This window comes from Humulus lupulus, chromosome 3, assembly GCF_963169125.1.
Source record: "Humulus lupulus chromosome 3, drHumLupu1.1, whole genome shotgun sequence".
NCBI lineage: Eukaryota > Viridiplantae > Streptophyta > Magnoliopsida > Rosales > Cannabaceae > Humulus > Humulus lupulus.
The window spans coordinates 105,148,141-105,166,290 of record NC_084795.1 but is presented as its reverse complement, the minus strand read 5'-3'; the positions used below and the strand labels follow the sequence as shown (position 1 = coordinate 105,166,290).

Here is an 18,150-nt window from a genome sequence, read left to right as displayed (position 1 = left end):
TAGGTTTACAACCATTCCATAATTCTATGGGTGTCTTTTGGATAGACTTAGATGGAACAATATTCAATATGTATAGAGCACATTGAATCGCATAGCCCCAGAATGACAGTGGTAATGATTAGAAACTCATCATTGATCTAACCATATCTAATAACATTTTGTTCCATCTTTTTGAAACATCATTTTGCTATGGCGTTCCAGGTACTATGAGCTGGGATTGAATGCCATGCTCACGCAGATGGTCCTCGAATTCAAAATCCAAGTACTCTCCTCCTTGATCTGATCGAAGTGCTTTTAGTGATTTACCTAATTGTTTTTCAGCCTCTGCTTGAAATTCTTTGAACTTTCCAAAAGTTTCAGATTTTATTTGCATTAAGTATAGGTAACCATATCTTGAATAATCGTCAATAAAAGTGACGAAGTATTCATAACCTCCTCTTGCTTGTACACTAAGTGGACCGCAAACATCCGTATGTACTAGCTGAAGTGGTTTTGTGTCTCTTGAACCTTTAGCAGAGAAAGGTCTCTTGGTCATTTTGCCTTCTAGACAGGATTCATAAATAGGGAGAGATCCAATAGATAGTTCTCTTAAAGGACCATCCTTTACAAGCCTATTTATTCTGTCTAGACCATTATGACCCAATCTCAAGTGTCACAGATATGTTTCACTATCGGAATCAGTCTTTTGTCGTTTAATAGATCTAGGATTAGCTGTTTCAAATAATTCAGAATTATAAATAGATTTATCTTTAGCTTGCAATTTATAAAGCCCATCGATAGATTTTGCAGAACATTTCTTAAAACCATATCTTGAAATAACAATCGAATTATTATTAAAAGAAATTTTAAAACTTTGTTCATGCAACATAGAAACTGAAATTAAGTTTCTAGAAAATCCAGGAATATAATAAACGTTTTCTAAAACAAGAAATTTATTCTTCTCAAATTCCAAACGGGTTATTCCAACTGCTGCTGCAAAGACAATCTAACCATTGCCTACCCTCATAGTCACCTCTCCATCAGCAAGCTTCCTCTTCGAACTAAGAATCTGTAGAGAAAAACAACATGGTTAGTGGCTCCTGAATCTACTATCCAGGATGTGGAATTGTCTTCTTTTTCTCTTTCAGGTCAGCGAGATACTTTGGACAGTTTCTCTTCCAGTGACCATCTTCTCCACGGTGAAAGCAAGTCCCTTTTGGGGTCTTCTTTTTGGAGTTTTTGGTGTTCTTATTCTCTTTGCCTTTGGATGAATTTTTAGGCTTCTCTGTATTCTTGTCTTTCTCATTGTCCTTGCCATTTTTATTTTTTCTCTTTTTGGTTTTAGCCTTTGAAGATGATGGGTTAGAATCAGCAACATTTTCTTCTCCTTCTTTCTCAAAACCTTTGTTAAGAGATTCATAAGTTTGCAATTCATTCAACAACTGTGTCATGTTATATGATAATTTGTTCATGACATAATTGGTTGTGAAACCTTTAAAAGATGGAGAAAGTGATTCAAGTATAATGCTTACTTGAGTCCTTCAATCAATGATTGCCCCATGGATAATGGCATCATGCATTATATTGATCATGTCTAATACATGTTCTCTGACAAAAACTCCTTTTTTCATTTTCTTGGTAATGTAGGATCTGGTGGCCTCATGCCTGCACTGGTCTGACTGTTACCCAAACATATCTTGAAGGGTATCCCAGATCTCATAAGCATTTTCAGTGTTCTCAAACTTCTTTCTGAGCACATCACTCATACTCGCAAGCATATAACACTTTGCTTTGTTGTTTGATAAGATCCAATTATCAAACTTTTCCCTTGCATTTTTGGCAGCAGTAGCAGGAGGGACTTCAGGACATTCCTCAATCAAGAAAAATTTGTGGTTCTCACATATTAATACAATGTTCAAGTTTGCTTTCCATTTCATGTAGTTTTCACTAGTCAACTTTTCATTAGCAAGTAAAGAAGATACAGGATTTGAGGTAGACATAATTGCTGAAAATAAATTAATAAACAAAATGAATTTATGCATAGAATAAATATCAGTAATTTTCGGAATAGTAAACGTGATGCATGAATGCAACAATTAAAGAACACATAAAAAATAATTACTAATTCCACGATTAATTAATTTGAACATTAATGGACCAGCCTTAGGGTAGGTCAGATTAATTCCAAATTAATTTTGAGACAAGTTCTCAAATTTATAAGTGAAAACTTAAATCAATATTTCTCTTTTGACTTATAAACAACCGCTTATTTGGTCAAGAATACACTAGTCCACTTGAAAGCCTAATGTACCTTGTGAGTGTAACCCATTATTTTAGATCAATGACTTAAGTCAAGAGTGTGCCTTAGGGTCAGTCAAACTTGAATTACATCATTAAATCATATTCTTGAAAAAGAAGTTTGCCTTGAGAATAACACAGTCGGAAGCCTTCCTTAAGGAGACACAAGCAATGGTGCCGCGAGGCCCTCTCCATGCTACCTTAGTGCTAACTAATAATGGAAACCATGGGACTTATTGTCATAACTCCCTCTCCCACTCACTATTTTAGAATATGTGTTTTCTCAAAACATCCTATGCTTTTTAATTGGTTGTAAAAATAAAGTGATCTATTTTTACTAAATGATATTCTAATAATTACTAATCAAATTAAGCAAAATTAAAATTATAAAACTATGCCCTAATTAATTCAATTTTAATTTACTATAATTACTAGGAATATTATTTATTATTTATTATTTAATAAAATAATTTTATTAAATACTAGAAATTAAACAACTTTTAAAATATATTTCCACTCTTGAACTATTTAAAACTAGATTTATTATTATATGGTTCATAATATAAAGCATATAATCACATAGGACAATCCTAAGGCATGTTTCTACTCATATGAGATGCATGCACAATTTTAAATAATTTGTGGGTTATATGTATGGCGTTTCAAAAAATGCATGATAAAGTATTAAACAATTTAATCACATTCAAACATTTAAATAAATAAATACTAACTAAATAAATAAATAAATGCGGGCCAGGTGTCTTGGGTATTTCTAGAAAAATTATAACACTTGCAAAAATATACACAAAAATGTAAGAAACTAAATAAGACCTAAAGAGATCTCTATCTTCAACTTTGGGCCTTCACAAGTAGTCTTGATCCATTAAGTCACTTATTCATTTAATTTTGAATTAAAATAAATTTTAATTATCTTAAACAAATTTTAAGAATAATTAACTTGGGCTTTAATGCCCAAATAAGTTATTAGGCTTAGTTTTGAATTTGGGCTCATACAATTAATTCAAAATAAAACAATTTTAATTATGGGCTAAAATTAATTAATCCCATAATTTAAATGGACAATTTTAGATGCAAACCCTAGGGTTTAGAAAACCCTAGGGGCGGCTGCATATGATGGCTCGGCATAAGGCACGCCAGCTGCTGGGATGGTGCGGCTGGGGCGCACGGTGCGCGTGCGACAGGCACAGGGCGCTAGGTGTGACGTGTTGCGTCATGACACACCTCCAGGGGGCCATTTTGTATAGAAGAGCATGCCTTGGTGCTTGATCATTAGTCAAGTCTTGCACCAAGTAACCTCATGGGTAGGGGATGGCACTTTTGTAATTATGCATATGTCTCCCAGACAAAAATCATATATGTTCCTGGGAAGACTTCATTTCCTTAGAAAGCTCCTTAGGGGGAGGTGACCTGGTGACTTAAGGAAGCACCATGGCCACCAACAGATAGGGGCTTAAGCTGTGTACTCCCTTGCCCTATCAATGCCTTATATGAATAAAACATTGCTTTGCCATGTCCCTTTGTGCATGCTTTCTTTGCGGTCTATGTGTTGCTTGTTTGTTACCTTCGTTTGGCCATTGCGTGCCACTTGACTATGTTGTATGCTCTGATTATTGTGTGGGATGTTGTCTCTGGATAGCTTGCCTCATGCTTGCTCCCGCTTCATAATTTCTATTACTTGTGTGAGACTTGTAACATGGCTAACCATTGAGTTTGCTTGCCGCAGGTGTGAATTCTAGGCTGACTTGCTAGCTAAGAGTGTTAACAAGTGTCGCACATTCCGTCAATTCGAGTATCGAAGTTGGCAGCCCGTGACAGTTGGTATCAGAGCTAAGTTTGAGAAAGCTGGGTGACCCTGCAGGATGGTGAGCAACACTCAAAGGATTAAAGCGCTAGAGAGGCGCGTTGGAGAGCTAGAAAGCTTGGATGAAAGAGTCAGGGATCTTAGCTCTGTCAGGCTAGAACCGGGGATGACTAACGCACAAAACTGCATGGCTATGTTGGAGTGGGATACGACCAATATACTAGCCCGCATAACTGCAATCGAGTGGAGGGAAAACCTTTCAAGCACATCCAATAGTCCTTAGAGGGAGGAACGTATTGAGGCAGTGGAATGAGCGGTGAAGGACCTACAAGAAGCATTAAATGACCTCGTAGAGAATTGTAGGGGGTCAGTTGAGGCATTGAAGGATGAGATGTTGGAGATGAATACCAAGTTGAACCTCACCATGAGGGCGGTTGGGAATCAGCCTGCAACTTGACCCATTGGCATGGAATATGGGAGAGTAAAAGTCCCTGAGCTGAGGCCCTACAGTGGGGCTAGAGACACGAAGGACTTAGAGAACTTCCTCTTTGATATGGAGCAATACTTCAGAGCCGTGAGAGCTGAATCAGAATATGGCAAGGTCTCCATGGCAACGATGTACTTGTCTGCAGATGCCAAAGTGTGGTGGAGGACGAAGTACGATGACATTCAGAACGGAAGATGCACCATAACAACATGGGAAGATCTAAAGAGAGAGTTGAAGACGCAGTTTCTCCCTGAAAATGTTGCCTACATAGCTCGATGCCAGTTGAGAGAGCTGAAGCACACTGGAACAATCCAAGAATACATGAAGAAATTCTCTGGGTTGATGCTGGATATCAAAGACATGTCCAAAGTGGACAAACTCTTTGCATTTTTAGAAGGTCTGAAGCCTTGGGCAAAGCAAGAGCTCGAGAGACAACGAGTGGCTGACCTAGCCACCGCTCCAGCCACTGTCGAACGACTGACTGATTACTCATCAGGGAACATTCAATCCAAGAAGACCAATCCGTCGACTAGTGGAAGTAATGTTGGGAGTAAAAAGTTTGGGAATTCTTGGCAGAGCAAGAGTAGGGGAGGAGAGAAAACGAGTGTGGAGTCCAACTCTCCTAGCAAAGGTAGTAACCCCCGTTCAAGAAGCCTCTTACATGTTGGATCTGTACTGGACCTCATAAGTCAACAGAGTGTCCTCACAAATCCAAGATGAGTGCCCTCCAGGCATCATTTGCCCAAGGGGAACAAACCAACGAAGAGGAGGAGGAGGAGGAGTATACGCACATGGGTGCCCTCCGGATGCTGAATGCTCTCAAGAAACACGGTGCGAAAGTGAAGAAGACCCTTGGAAAAGGACTAATGTGTAACGACCCGGATTTTCAAGACTCGATAATGCGGAAATATAAATGTTTTCATTTAACAAAATGTCTCAAAAACCCATAGAAAAAAAAACTTTTTAAAAAGTCGTATGGCCATACTTAACATTTAATTACAAACATGTTTTATAAAGATTAGAGTGAGCCTAGTTTAGGAAAATTACACAACATTTCCAAAAATAAAAAGGCTTCCCAAAAGGTCGGTCCACATGTACATTTGCAAGGAAGACTCCAGCGCTCACTGCTCTGCCTTGCCCTTGCACTTACCTACAACATGAAACAACTAGGTAAGCGAAAACGCTTAGTAAGATCAACTTTCAAACAAAGCATGTAGAGAATTAGGGTTCCGGACACATCCGGACCCTAAACAATCAATTTCAAGAACGCTAAAGCGTCCTGGCAAACTTATGGTCATGCCTGATAACCAATGATAAATTAATTCGTAACTAGATAAAAATCTTGCACTCAGAAAATCCCAGAACAAGCAGATATATTATATCACAACTATATCTTACCAACAATTATATCCCTGCACTCAGAAAATCCCAGAGCAAGCAGATATATTATATCACAACTATATCTTATCAACAATTATATCCCTACACTCAGAAAATCCCAGAGCAAGCAGATATATTATATCACCAAATAATTCGAGACCAACGCTCGACAATTTCCAACAATTCATGCGTAACGCGCCCTCCAACATAATTGCTAATCTGTAAAAGAGAACTGAGTCCCCACACTAAGATCTAGCCAATAAATATTCTCATCAAGGGTAACTATCGTGTTACCTAGGGCATCGCTACATATTCAAGAGTGTTATCCAATTTACACGATTTTATGGAGACTTCTATGTTAATCAGTGGTGCTGGTGAGCAGCTGCCCCTAGGGTGTTCAACCTCACTCAATCTTGGCAACCCCTAGTATCTCTAGGCACTCTCACGGAATGGCCAATATTCACGGCTGCTATCCGGGAATAACTTATCAGAGCACTTGCTCGGATTCTAACCGTCCAATGATTAAGTAAGCATGAGGGCCCCTAGGTCCCATTTATCTTGGCGCCCCTAGGTTTAACCAGCTTATCCTCATCTCATGGCCACTCGTCGCGGTAATGAACCGGACATAAATAAAATCAAGCAGTGTGACGGGGATCAACCGTCTAGGATATGACGGACTTCTACCGTTCATATTTTCTAAATCAGCACTCACTAGACTACCGTCTCTAAGCAACTTTCTATGACAGCCTATATATATGCATGTATCCCTATACTAACATACAGGACAATAATCATTTCATGTTGCAGCCATACAATATAAGTTGACTTACTTGGAGTCCTTAGCGCTCAGCAAGTTTTCACCCTCCAACGTTCAGTCCAGTTACGCTTAGCCAATACTGTAGTTATCCATACAGTATACTCGGATTAATTATGGCACTCATAATTCATTATTATTATTTTTGGCAGTCTGGTCATTTTAATAAAAGTCATTTGTAAGGATTTACAATCCTTATTTGGTTTTAAACCTATTAAGGAAAGTCATACAAAATATTCGAGACTAAACCCTAAGTCTCGGGGAGGCCTATCCTAAGGTCTCGATACCTAGGCTCGGGTATCACAATGGTATTTTCCCACAATCCGCTAAAAATCTTATTCTTTCAAGGTATCGCTATTAACCCGCACTTTCGACTAGTCGGTTAAAATATGTAAGATTTTAGCTGGTATTATATCCAGAAAATACTAATAAATTCCTTAATTATTTTAAAAGAAAATAAACTCTTAAATTTTCCTTTTATTTTTCTTAAGGTTTTAATATCTAAAAACCGTTTTAAGAAAATTGCCTAATTTGTCTTAATTAGGAAAACCGTTAAAAATTTATCATCTTGACTAATTAATTTTCCAAAATCAATTAATCAATTTTACATACTAGAAAAATAATTCATTTAATTATTTTCTCAAAATATAGGGTTTTAAACCCTCTTTTAATTTATTAACTATTAATAAATTAAATCTCTTATTTTTAGAAAGAATAAAAACTCTTTAATAAAAATAATTCATTTAAACTCAAAGGGGTAATTTTAGTGAAAATATGATTTCAAAACTTACCAATTTATATCTTGAAATAAGCAAAATTTTACTTTTTACCTTATGTTCCAAAATCTCATTTTTACACTAAGTGTGAAAAACCTATTTTTCACATTTTTAACTACATACTTCGTTAGTTCATAACTTGAAATTTACTTACCCAATTGTTACCAAAATTTCCCAATTCCATTTTTGTTATGCCATTTAGGTCTTCGTAAAATCTTAGGTCAAAATGAGCATTTTTTATTGGTGAAATCATTTTCCAACAATGAGGTAAAAATGACCTTATTTTCAAGTCCTTATTTTTTTCCAAACTTTGACAGTTAATAACTTTCAAACCGTTTAATATTTTCTTACCAAATTTTACAGTGGACTAATAGGTTATGCCAGAAATATGTCCACAAAATTTTAGAAAAAACTGGGTTCATTTGCCCTATACAGTGGCTGTCCAAATTTGGTTCCGAAAATAAGAATACGAAAAAACAGTTTTTTACCTAAACTTTGAAATATCATAACTTACTCATTTCTAAACATTTTTTAGTGTTTCAAAAGCTCAATTTTATGTACTCAATCTCAACAACATCACAGTACAGTTTAATTTTACAAAAACAATATACAGTGGCTGCTTGACCCCTTGGAAGTCACAGCTTAAAACATGTTTTGTTTTAGGGTATCCTACAAAACCCTTGGGGGTTTTGGTTCCCATTTTCAAAAATCAATACACATGCATCATAAAAATTATTAAACAACTACCATAACCTTATTACATCATCAACAAGAAACTCTAAGCATTAGATATACAAAATAATGCTTAAAACTAAAAACCCTACAACAAACTCATCAAAAGTAAACTTTTTACCTCTTTGGTGTTCTTGCTTAAGGTTTGGACCTTCCTATAAGCTTTGACTCCTTCAAAACCTTTCAAAAACCCTAACAAACTTCCCCCAACAACATAGTCAATTAGCTATTTGAAACTCTATGCTTAAAACTTTACAAAAACCTAGATTAGTGAAAGTTTACCTTAGGGAAAATACTTCCTAGACCAAGACTTAGCCTCCAAGTTTTCCTTGGTGTTCTTGAGGTTGAATATTGAGAGAACACTTTGAATGGTCTTAAAAAATCAGATGAGAGTGAATGAGAGAGGGAGAGTGGTTGGATTTGGGGGTTAGAATGGCTCACACAACTCTTCAAAATATCACAAAACACTTGAGTGCTTTTCTACCCACTTGCCCACTTGACTTCTTAATTAAAATGGGAGTTAAACTTTATAAAATTGGGTTCACACCACTCTAAAACACCACATGGCCGGCCACCCTTTGCCATATATGATCATTTCATTATTTTTTTTTTTTTTTTTATTAAAGGTTAATAAAGGTTTCATAAGAAGAAAAGTCCAAATTGGCTTTTGACACCTTTTTTTTCACTCTTATTAAATTTTAATCACCAAACTTAACATTAATTAATTAAATTAAATGTCTCTCACATTTAATTTAATTAATCACATAGTAAAATTTAACCTAAGGTCCATTCATGGAATAAAATTCCCCATTTCGGTAAAATTAGGCATTTAACACAAAATGCCCTAAAATTTCCATTTTCTTTTAGGTTTATTATTTTTGACCAAACTTTAACTTTTATGAATGTATTTTATGCCCAAAATATAATTGCCATGATTTTTCATTTTATTTTCCGAGATTTTTACCCGATCAGGGTTTTTGTGTCGGTCCAGGACCGAAAGTCTTATCTTGACTTTTAAAATCACAAAATTCATATTTTGGCTAGCAATAACTCATGGAATACTTACAAACAAAATATAATATTATTTAAAATAATATTCTTAACCCGGGGGAAAAATCCCGACCCGAGTCGTTTAAAGGTACCCGAAAATGCAGGACGTTACATAATGTATGTGGACGCTACTCTAAACGGTAAAATGGCCGAAAGTGTGATGATTTACACGGGCGCCACTCACAACTTCATTTCAGAGATCGAAGCTAAACGTCTGGGACTAAAATGGGAGAAGGACCATGGCCGCATGAAAGCGGTTAAATCAGAAGCCTTGGCCACAACCGGCGTGGCTAAAAAGGTGAACATGAAGATCGGCTCGTGGGAGGGGCAGACTGACTTGGTGGTTGTGCGAATGGACGACTTTGATGTGATATTTGGTATGGACTTCCTTACAGAAAAGGGAGCCATTCCCATCCCAGCTATAGGAAGCTTACTCATAATGGGGGAGACACTTGCAGTGGTGCCTGCTAAAGTAGAGCAGCCCCCATAAACCAAGTTGTTTCCAGCCTTACAATTGAAGAAGGGCGTGAGAAGACAAGAGACCACGTATATTGTCCTACCCATAGTATACGAGGATACGGTGGATGAAGTCATTCCACCATAAATTTGAATGGTCTTGAAGAAGTATGGGGATGTTATGCTGGATCAACTCTCTAGAGCCTTACCACCTAGAAGAGGGATTGATCACCAGATTGAGCTGGTGCCGAGAGCCAAACCACCTGCAAAGGCAGCCTATAGGATGGCACCCCCTGAACTAGCAGAACTGAGGAAGCAGTTGAAGGAATTACTAGAGGTAGTCTTCATCAGACCATTGAAGGCACCATTTGGTGCGCCTGTGCTATTTCAGAAGAAGCACGACGGGAGCTTGAGACTATGTATTGATTATCAGGCTCTCAATAAGGTGATAGTGTGTAATATGTACCCCATCCCCTTGATCGCTGACTTATTCGACCAGTTGAGTGGAGCGAAATTCTTTACGAAACTGGACTTAAGATCAGGCTACTATCAAGTACGGATAGCAGAAGGGGATGAGCCAAAGACAACGTGTATGGCTCGATATGGAGCATTTGAGTTCCAAGTCATGCTGTTTGGGTTGACAAACGCACCAGCCACATTCTATACGTTGATGAACCAAGTTTTCCAGGAATACCTAGACAAGTTTGTGGTAGTCTACTTGGATGACATTGTGGTCTATAGCTCCACAATAGAAAAACATCAACGACACTTATCTCAAGTGTTTTAGAATTGAGAGAGAACCAAATCTATGTGAAGCGAGAAAAGTGCTCCTTTGCACAAGAGAGAATCAAGTTCCTAGGCCACATAATAAAACGTGGTCGGATCGGCATGAATCTAGAGAAGGTGCGGGCCATTCAAGAATGGAAGGCCCCCACCAATTTGAAGGAATTACGCTCTTTCCTTGGTTTAGCCAACTATTATCGAAGATTTGTGGAGGGCTATTCAAGAAGGGCGGCACCCTTGACCGAGTTGTTGAAGAAGGGTGTAACTTGGACATGGACCGATAGGTTTATCGAAGCATTTAAGAGTCTGAAGGAAGCCATGATGCGAGATCCTATCCTCGCCTTACCAGATGTCCGTAGGCCCTTCGAAGTGCAGACAGGCACGTCTGATTATGCTTTGGGAGGGGTACTTGTACAAGAGGGCCACCCCGTAGCTTATGAAAGCCGCAAACTCACGGAGGTAGAGAGGCATTACACTGCACAAGAAAAGGAGCTTCTCGCAGTAATCATTGTCTACGAGTGTGGAGGCACTACTTGTTGGGGTCGAAGTTTGTGGTGAAAATAGATAATGTCACGGTGAGTCATTTCCTCACCCATCCAAAGCTTACCCCTAAACAAGCACAATGGTAGGAGTTCATAGCATAATTCGACTTTCATTTTGAACACAAGGCGGGTCGTCTAAACCAAGCAGCTGATGCCCTGAGTCGCAAAGCTGAGTTAGCGGCTCTAAAATTGCTAGCAAATATGTTAGCTAGCACGGTGACCACTCCACTCCAAGAGCGCATTAAGGAGAACCTGGTGAAAGACCCGGTGGTGAAGACCATCATGAATCTCGCAAAGGAGGGGAAGACTCGCCAAGTTTGGGTAGAAGACGATCTTTTGTGGGCCAAGGGTGGCCGCTTTTATGTTCCAAAGACGAGAGATTTGCGGAGGACACTAATGAGTGAGTGTCACGACACCTTATGGGCGGGTCATCCAGGGTGGCATAGAACTCATACCCTATTGAAGCAGGGGTACTACTGGCCACAGATGTGCGACGATATCGTGGAGTATATCAAGCCCTGTCTCACCTGCCAGCAAGACAAAGTGGAGAGACACAAGATGCCAAGGTTGTTAGAACCTTTGTTAGTCCCAAGCCGACCATGGGAGAGTGTGTCGCTTGACTTCATTACTAGTTTACCGAAGACAGGAGACTTGAGTGCGATCTTAGTTATCGTGGACAGATTTTCAAAGTATGCAACCTTCATACCAGTGTCGAAGTATTGCTCGACAGAAGAGACAACGAGACTTTTCTTCAAGTATGTAGTTAAGTATTGGGGAGTACCCCAAAATATAGTTAGTGACCGTGATGGAAGATTCACAGGGACCTTTTGGTCCGAATTATTCAACCTTTTGGGGTCACAACTAAATATTTCTTTGAGCTACCATCCTCAGACAGACGGACAGACTGAAAGATTCAATGGGATGCTGGAAGAGTACTTGCGGCATTTCGTCAATGCCAACCAAAATAATTGGTCGCAACTACTAGACGTAGCTCAATTTTGTTTCAACTCTCAGAAGAGTTCTTTGTCAAACAAGAGCGCTTTTGAAGTTGTTAACGGTCAGCAACCGCTGTTACCCCACACAGTTGATGAGTATCGAGGAAGAAATCTGAGAGCCTTTAATTTAACAAAAGACTGGAAGAACACCACCGAGATAGCCCGAGCCTATCAGGAGAAGGCCTCAAAGAGAATGAAGAAGTGGGCAGATCAGAAGAGACGACCGTTGGAATTCAAAGCAGGCGACTTAGTGATGATCAAGCTGAGGCCCAAACAACTGAGAATCTGAGGGAATAAGGACATCAGACTCGTCCGCAAATACGAGGATCCTGTTCCAGTCATCTCAAAAGTGGGCCTGACCTCCTACAAAGTCAGCTTACCAGAATGGATGAAGATACACCCGGTGTAATGCCCCGAATTCTCCGCTGTGGTTTAATGGCGGGATTAGTAGGCCGAGAGGGCCATACTTGCTTAATTATGCAATTAATTGATAATATGCATGTATATGTGAATTATATTATAATATGATGTTAAATGCATGCATGTGGGTCCACATTTTAATTACAGGGGTGTGATGGTAATTTGGCCCGTTGAGGGTATAATTGTATAATTGTGTGCATGTTGGTGATATGTTGTTGAGACCACATTATAATGTGGGTTTGTTCAAGCTATTCGGCATGAGACGATCTTGGAACACTGATTAGCGGTCTAGTCATAACAGGTTTAAGTTCGGGGCTCGAGTTGAGTCTCGGGGTGATTTTAATTATTAGAGCATTACTGGGAATTAAAGGGTAATGGGATATGAATTATTGATGTTTGAGATTATCGATAATAGCAGGAATTGGAGAGCGTTAATTATGGTTAACGAGATAGGTGGAAAATACCAATTTTGCCCTTGGGAGCCTTTAGAAACCTTAAATTGACCTAGGGTTATAATGGTCATTTCACCCCTAGGATAGATATAACCATTTTAGGCTGTGAAAGAAAAGAAGAAAACAGAGTATACTTAAAGCTTCTCCAGTACCTATCTTCCCTTCAATTTTCTTTGTGATTTTTTGAACCATTCTTGAGGATTCAAGCTTGGGAAGTAAGCCTTGGGAGTTTGGGAGTGTGTTCCACCCTTGAAGAGCATCATAAGCTGAGCTTTGGGTAAGTTTCTTACCATTGAAATCCCTGGTTTGCTTTGTTTTAGTTCTGTTTTACAGTTGTGATTTCTAGGTTGAGATCTTGGTTTTGTTGGGAGTTTTGGCTAAGGTTCTTATGGTTGTGATGTTTTGGGTATGTTAGGATGGTTTTTGGGTTTATTTGGCACCAAAAATGGGATTTGGAAGCATTGGAAACAAGTTAGAATCGAAGGAGATGAAGAAGGAGGTTTCAGGGGGCATCAGGTCTAGAGGTAGTGCTATAGCGCCCACCCTAGGGCACTACAGTGCTACACAGGGGGCTTTTGGGTGTGTTGGGGGTTCTGAGATTAGCGCTGGGGCACTAGGGATCAGCGCTGTAGCGCTACTCTATTCCTTCAAAGTCCCGTTTTGAGTGTTTTTAAGGGTTTTTGACTTAGGGTTTCAATCCTTAAGGCCCGGGATCGAATCTACTCACCGTGTGGGCATGTTTCGAGGTCCCGAGAGTGGTGCTTAGGTTAAGACCCTATCCATGTTGATTTTCATTAATGGAGCTTATAATTGGTTATGATTAGGTAACCGCTAAGGAACCACAAGATCGATCGTTCTCAGGAGTTGTTCTTATAATATTTCTCGCTCGAACATGAGGTAAGAAAATTGCACCCCATGTATATTACATGTATGGTATTTGTTGAGGCATGCTGGTTGATAAACGTGGACATGGATTGCATATTAAATGCTAGTGAATGTTGTTACTTGTATATGGAACTAACTAGTCAGGGACACTGACCTAAGAGTCAGAAACAACATAAGCGTCCTGAACGCAGGGCCGAATGAAGATTAGATCTAATCGATATCAGCATTGAATGACTCTAAGGCATTAACGCTAGACTGACCCTAAGGTCGATGAATCTTATAAGTGCTTGGCTAGTCTAAGACTAATTACTCGGAGCCAGGGCCTAAGGCCCAGGTGTCCGTTTGTCACATGGCTAGGGAACGATGTTCCAGGGTTATGACTCTATGGTCATGAGGAAGGTTATGTTGGTGACCAGTCACCATGCAACTATCATGTTTAAGCTAGTGAAAGGTTCACTTATCTGTTAAGCCCCGGTGACCCTATCGTCACAAGGCTAAAGGGCGTTATACCCATCTTAGTGACTTTTGCGACTGTCACCTATCTGTTTTGGACTGATAGTCCTGAATGATTATTATGATCATTGTTGATATTATATCATGCTATATTGTGTTTTCTTGCTGGGCCATGGCTCACGGGTGCTATGTGGTGCAGGTAAAGGGAAAGAAAAGCTCACCCAGCCTTGAGTGGAGAGCTTAGGTGGTGATATGTACATATGCGGCCGCTTGACCACCACGGCCAAGGAGTTCTCAGAGGAACTAGGGTGTTTACCCTATTTTTGTCGCTTAGGTCGGCGGGGTTGTAAATTTGAAAACAGTAGTGACCATTTTGTATTATAAATGACTTATAAATGTTTTGATGAGCTCATGAGAAGTTTATGTATTTAATAAAATATATCCTTTCCTTTTTATTGGGTTTTCCACCTAGCCTGTTAATAACACTTAGAACATGTTTTTAACCAAAGGACTCGGGTAGCGGGTCAAATTTCTGGTTCACCAATCACTGTAACTGTTCTGGGGTAACCAAGGCGTTACAACTTGGTATCAGAGCGTGCCAAGGTTAGGGTTCCTGTAGACTGGTTGGGCATGTACACACATCACTGAAGTCAAGCTCGACTCATGGTTTGGTAACTATTTATGTAGTTATATGTATAACTGCTTAAATATAGTATATATGCTTTACTTGTATGCATGAGACACCATGTTAAACTTGTGCCTTGAAATATTATATCCTCAGCAAATGTGTGCTAATTAGTACTGAGATTGCTGGAACATACTTATTAGTATTGTTGTTTATGGATTATTATGTGATACATGCTAAGTGCTAAATGTTATAAACATGTATCTGCGTGTATATTTGATTGACTGTGAAATGTGATAATTGTCTACTTATTCTTGGACTGTAAGGCGGCAAGAGGTTTAGTTATTACTACCTGACTAGCCGTATTGATCATTATTTCAGCAAGGTGTCAGATAAGAATGAATCCAGGGCAGACGGATACTTCAGCTGGCCAGAGTGATCAGGGCCAGAATAATAATAATAGTCAGGATCAGGAGAATGACCAGTCACAGATTCCACAGCCAGCTCCTGTAAACTGGCAGCAGATAATCAGTGATCTGCAGGCAATAGTGTTAAGGCAGGGAGAGGAGCTTCGTCTCCTACAATAGGAACAAGTGCTTGCAGTGGCTAGTGTATCAGAGGCACCCCCTGTGTCGGTGCCAGCAGCAGAAAATCTGCCTGAGGTAGGAAATAAATGGGAACCTCTCTATGAAAGGTTCAAGAAGCAACAACCTCCTGTATTTGAGGGCAGTGCAAATCCTGCTAAAGCAGAGCAATGGATGAGTATGATTACTACTATCCTTGATTTTATGAGGGTATCTGGTAATGAGAGGGTGGTCTGTGCCACTTATATGTTTTGGGAGGATGCCCGGATTTGGTGGGAAGTAATTACTCAGACCAAGAATGTAAATTCCCTGAGTTGGGAAGAGTTTCAAACTCTGTTTAACGAGAAATATTATAATGATGTTATCAGGGTAGCTAAAGCTGAGGAATTCATTAGGCTACTTCAGGAATATTTGTCAATTACTGAGTATGCCTTGAAATTCGATCGTTTGGAAAAGTTTGCCATGGAATTAGTGCCCACTGATGGGACCAGGAGAGAGAGGTTTTTGCAGGGGCTACAACCCAGATTAGCCCTTGATGTACGTATCACCACTGTGGCTGGGGTTACTATCTATGCACAGGTGGTTGAGAAGGCACTCATAGCTGAGAGAGCAGAGAATAGGATCTGGCGTGACAGTGCAGCCAGAAAGGATTTCAGGAGGATAGGTCCTCCATTTGTGGGTTCAGGTAGGGGTGTAGGCCCCAGTGAGCAGAAGAGGAAGGTTCCGGACACCTTCCCAGTTCCAGGTCCTGATAGGCAGCCCCGTGGTATTTCTATGGGTCGTCCAGGTTGTAGATAAGCCTGGAAGTCTTATCCTGAGTGCCCTAGATGCAAGAGGCATCATTTGGGAGAGTGTAGGGCAAGGGCCTGCTTCTCATGTGGAGCAGTGGGTCATCTTAAAAAGGATTGCCCTAAGGCAAGAAAAGAGGAACCCAGAAAAGCGGACAGCTCGGCTCCAGCTCAAGTGTTCGCATTGACTCAAGCAGAAGCTGAGGCTTCCCCTCAGTTATTACAGGTCAGCTTCTTAGTGCTGGAACCCCTTATAATGTATTGATTAATTATGGTGCTGCACATTCTTTTTTTGCTAGTAGTGTTATTGATAGATTGTGTAGACCCCGTGATTTGTATGCTGTGGGGTTTGGTACTTTGCTAACCACTGGAGAGTTAGTGGTATCCAGGAGATGGGTCAGATCTTTGCCAGTGACAGTAGAGGGCAGAGAGTTGTCAGTGGATTTAATAGAGTTGGTTATGACTGATTTTGATATGATATTGGGTATGGACTGGTTGGCAAAGTATGGGGCAACCATTGATTGCAAAAGGAAGATGGTCACCTTTGAGCCTGAAGGTGAGGATCCTTTTGTGTTTGTTGGTGCTGTGCATGGACCTCGCATTCCTATGATTTCTTTGTTGAGGGCTAGGGATCTATTGCAAGGAGGTTGCATTGGATTCTTGGCAAGTGTGGTTGATACCACTCAGGTCGTGCCAGTGCGACCAGAAGAGACCAGACTTGTTTGTGAATTTCTGGATGTGTTTCCAGAAGATTTGCCAGGGTTGCCACCACATAGAGAAATTGAGTTTGTGATAGAACTGGCACCAAGAATGGAGCCAGTGTCTAGAGCGCCTTACAGAATGGCCCTAGCTGAGTTGAAAGAATTAAAGGTACAGTTGCAAGAACTGTTGGATTTGGGTTTTATCAGACCTAGCTTCTCACCTTGGGGTGCGCCAGTTCTGTTTGTGAAGAAGAAGGATGGTTCTCTGAGAATGTGTATTGATTACAGAGAACTGAATAAACTAACAATTAAGAATAAGTATCCTTTGCCAAGGATAGATGATCTGTTCGATCAGTTGCCAGGTAAGAAGGAATTCTCAAAGATTGGCCTTCGTTCTGGTTATCATCAGTTGAGGGACAAGGAGGGAGATATACCGAAGGCTGCTTTTCGTACCAGGTATGGGAATTATGAGTTCCTAGTTATGTTTTTTGGATTGACTAATGCCCCTGCTGCTTTTATGGATCTGATGAACAGAGTGTTCAAGGATTATCTGGACCAGTTTGTGATCGTTTTCATCGATGATATTCTGGTATATTCTCAGTTTGAGTCAGAGCATGAGCAGCATCTGAGGTTGGTTCTACAGAGACTAAGGGAACACTGACTGTTTGCTAAATTCAAGAAATGTGAGTTCTGGTTGTCTCAGGTATCCCTTCTTGTGCACATTGTCAGTAAGGAGGGGATTAAGGTAGATCTAGCGAAGATCGAAGCGGTCAGAGATTGGCCAAGGCCAAAGAATGCTTCTGAGGTTAGAAGTTTCCTTTGATTGGCAGGCTATTATAGGCGTTTTGTGGAAGGGTTCTCAAAGATTGCTAGTGCATTGACTAAACTGACACGCAGAGCCAGAAATTTGTGTGGTCAGATAAATGTGAGAACAGCTTCTAGGAACTCAAGCAGAGATTGATTATAGCTCCGATTCTGAGTCTTCCGACAGATCAGGAGAAGTTTGTGATTTATTGTTATGCTTCTCATCAGGGTTTGGGCTGTGTTCTGATGTATTCAGAAAAGGTAATTGCTTATGCTTCTCGTTAGTTGAAGGAGTATGAAAAGAGATATCCCGCTCATTATTTA

The 18,150-nt window shown here is 39.8% G+C and overlaps 1 long non-coding RNA gene across 1 annotated transcript; it reads right to left on the bottom strand.

The window, feature by feature from the left end:
- Positions 1-5,533: 5,533 nt before the first annotated feature.
- LOC133821290 (uncharacterized) lies at positions 5,534-8,953 on the bottom strand. The gene is made up of 2 exons (XR_009887444.1): positions 8,410-8,953; positions 5,534-5,736 (listed from the first exon to the last, which is right to left on the bottom strand). It is a non-coding gene; the product is annotated as an uncharacterized LOC133821290 (long non-coding RNA).
- Between the last annotated feature and the right edge of the window lie 9,197 nt (positions 8,954-18,150).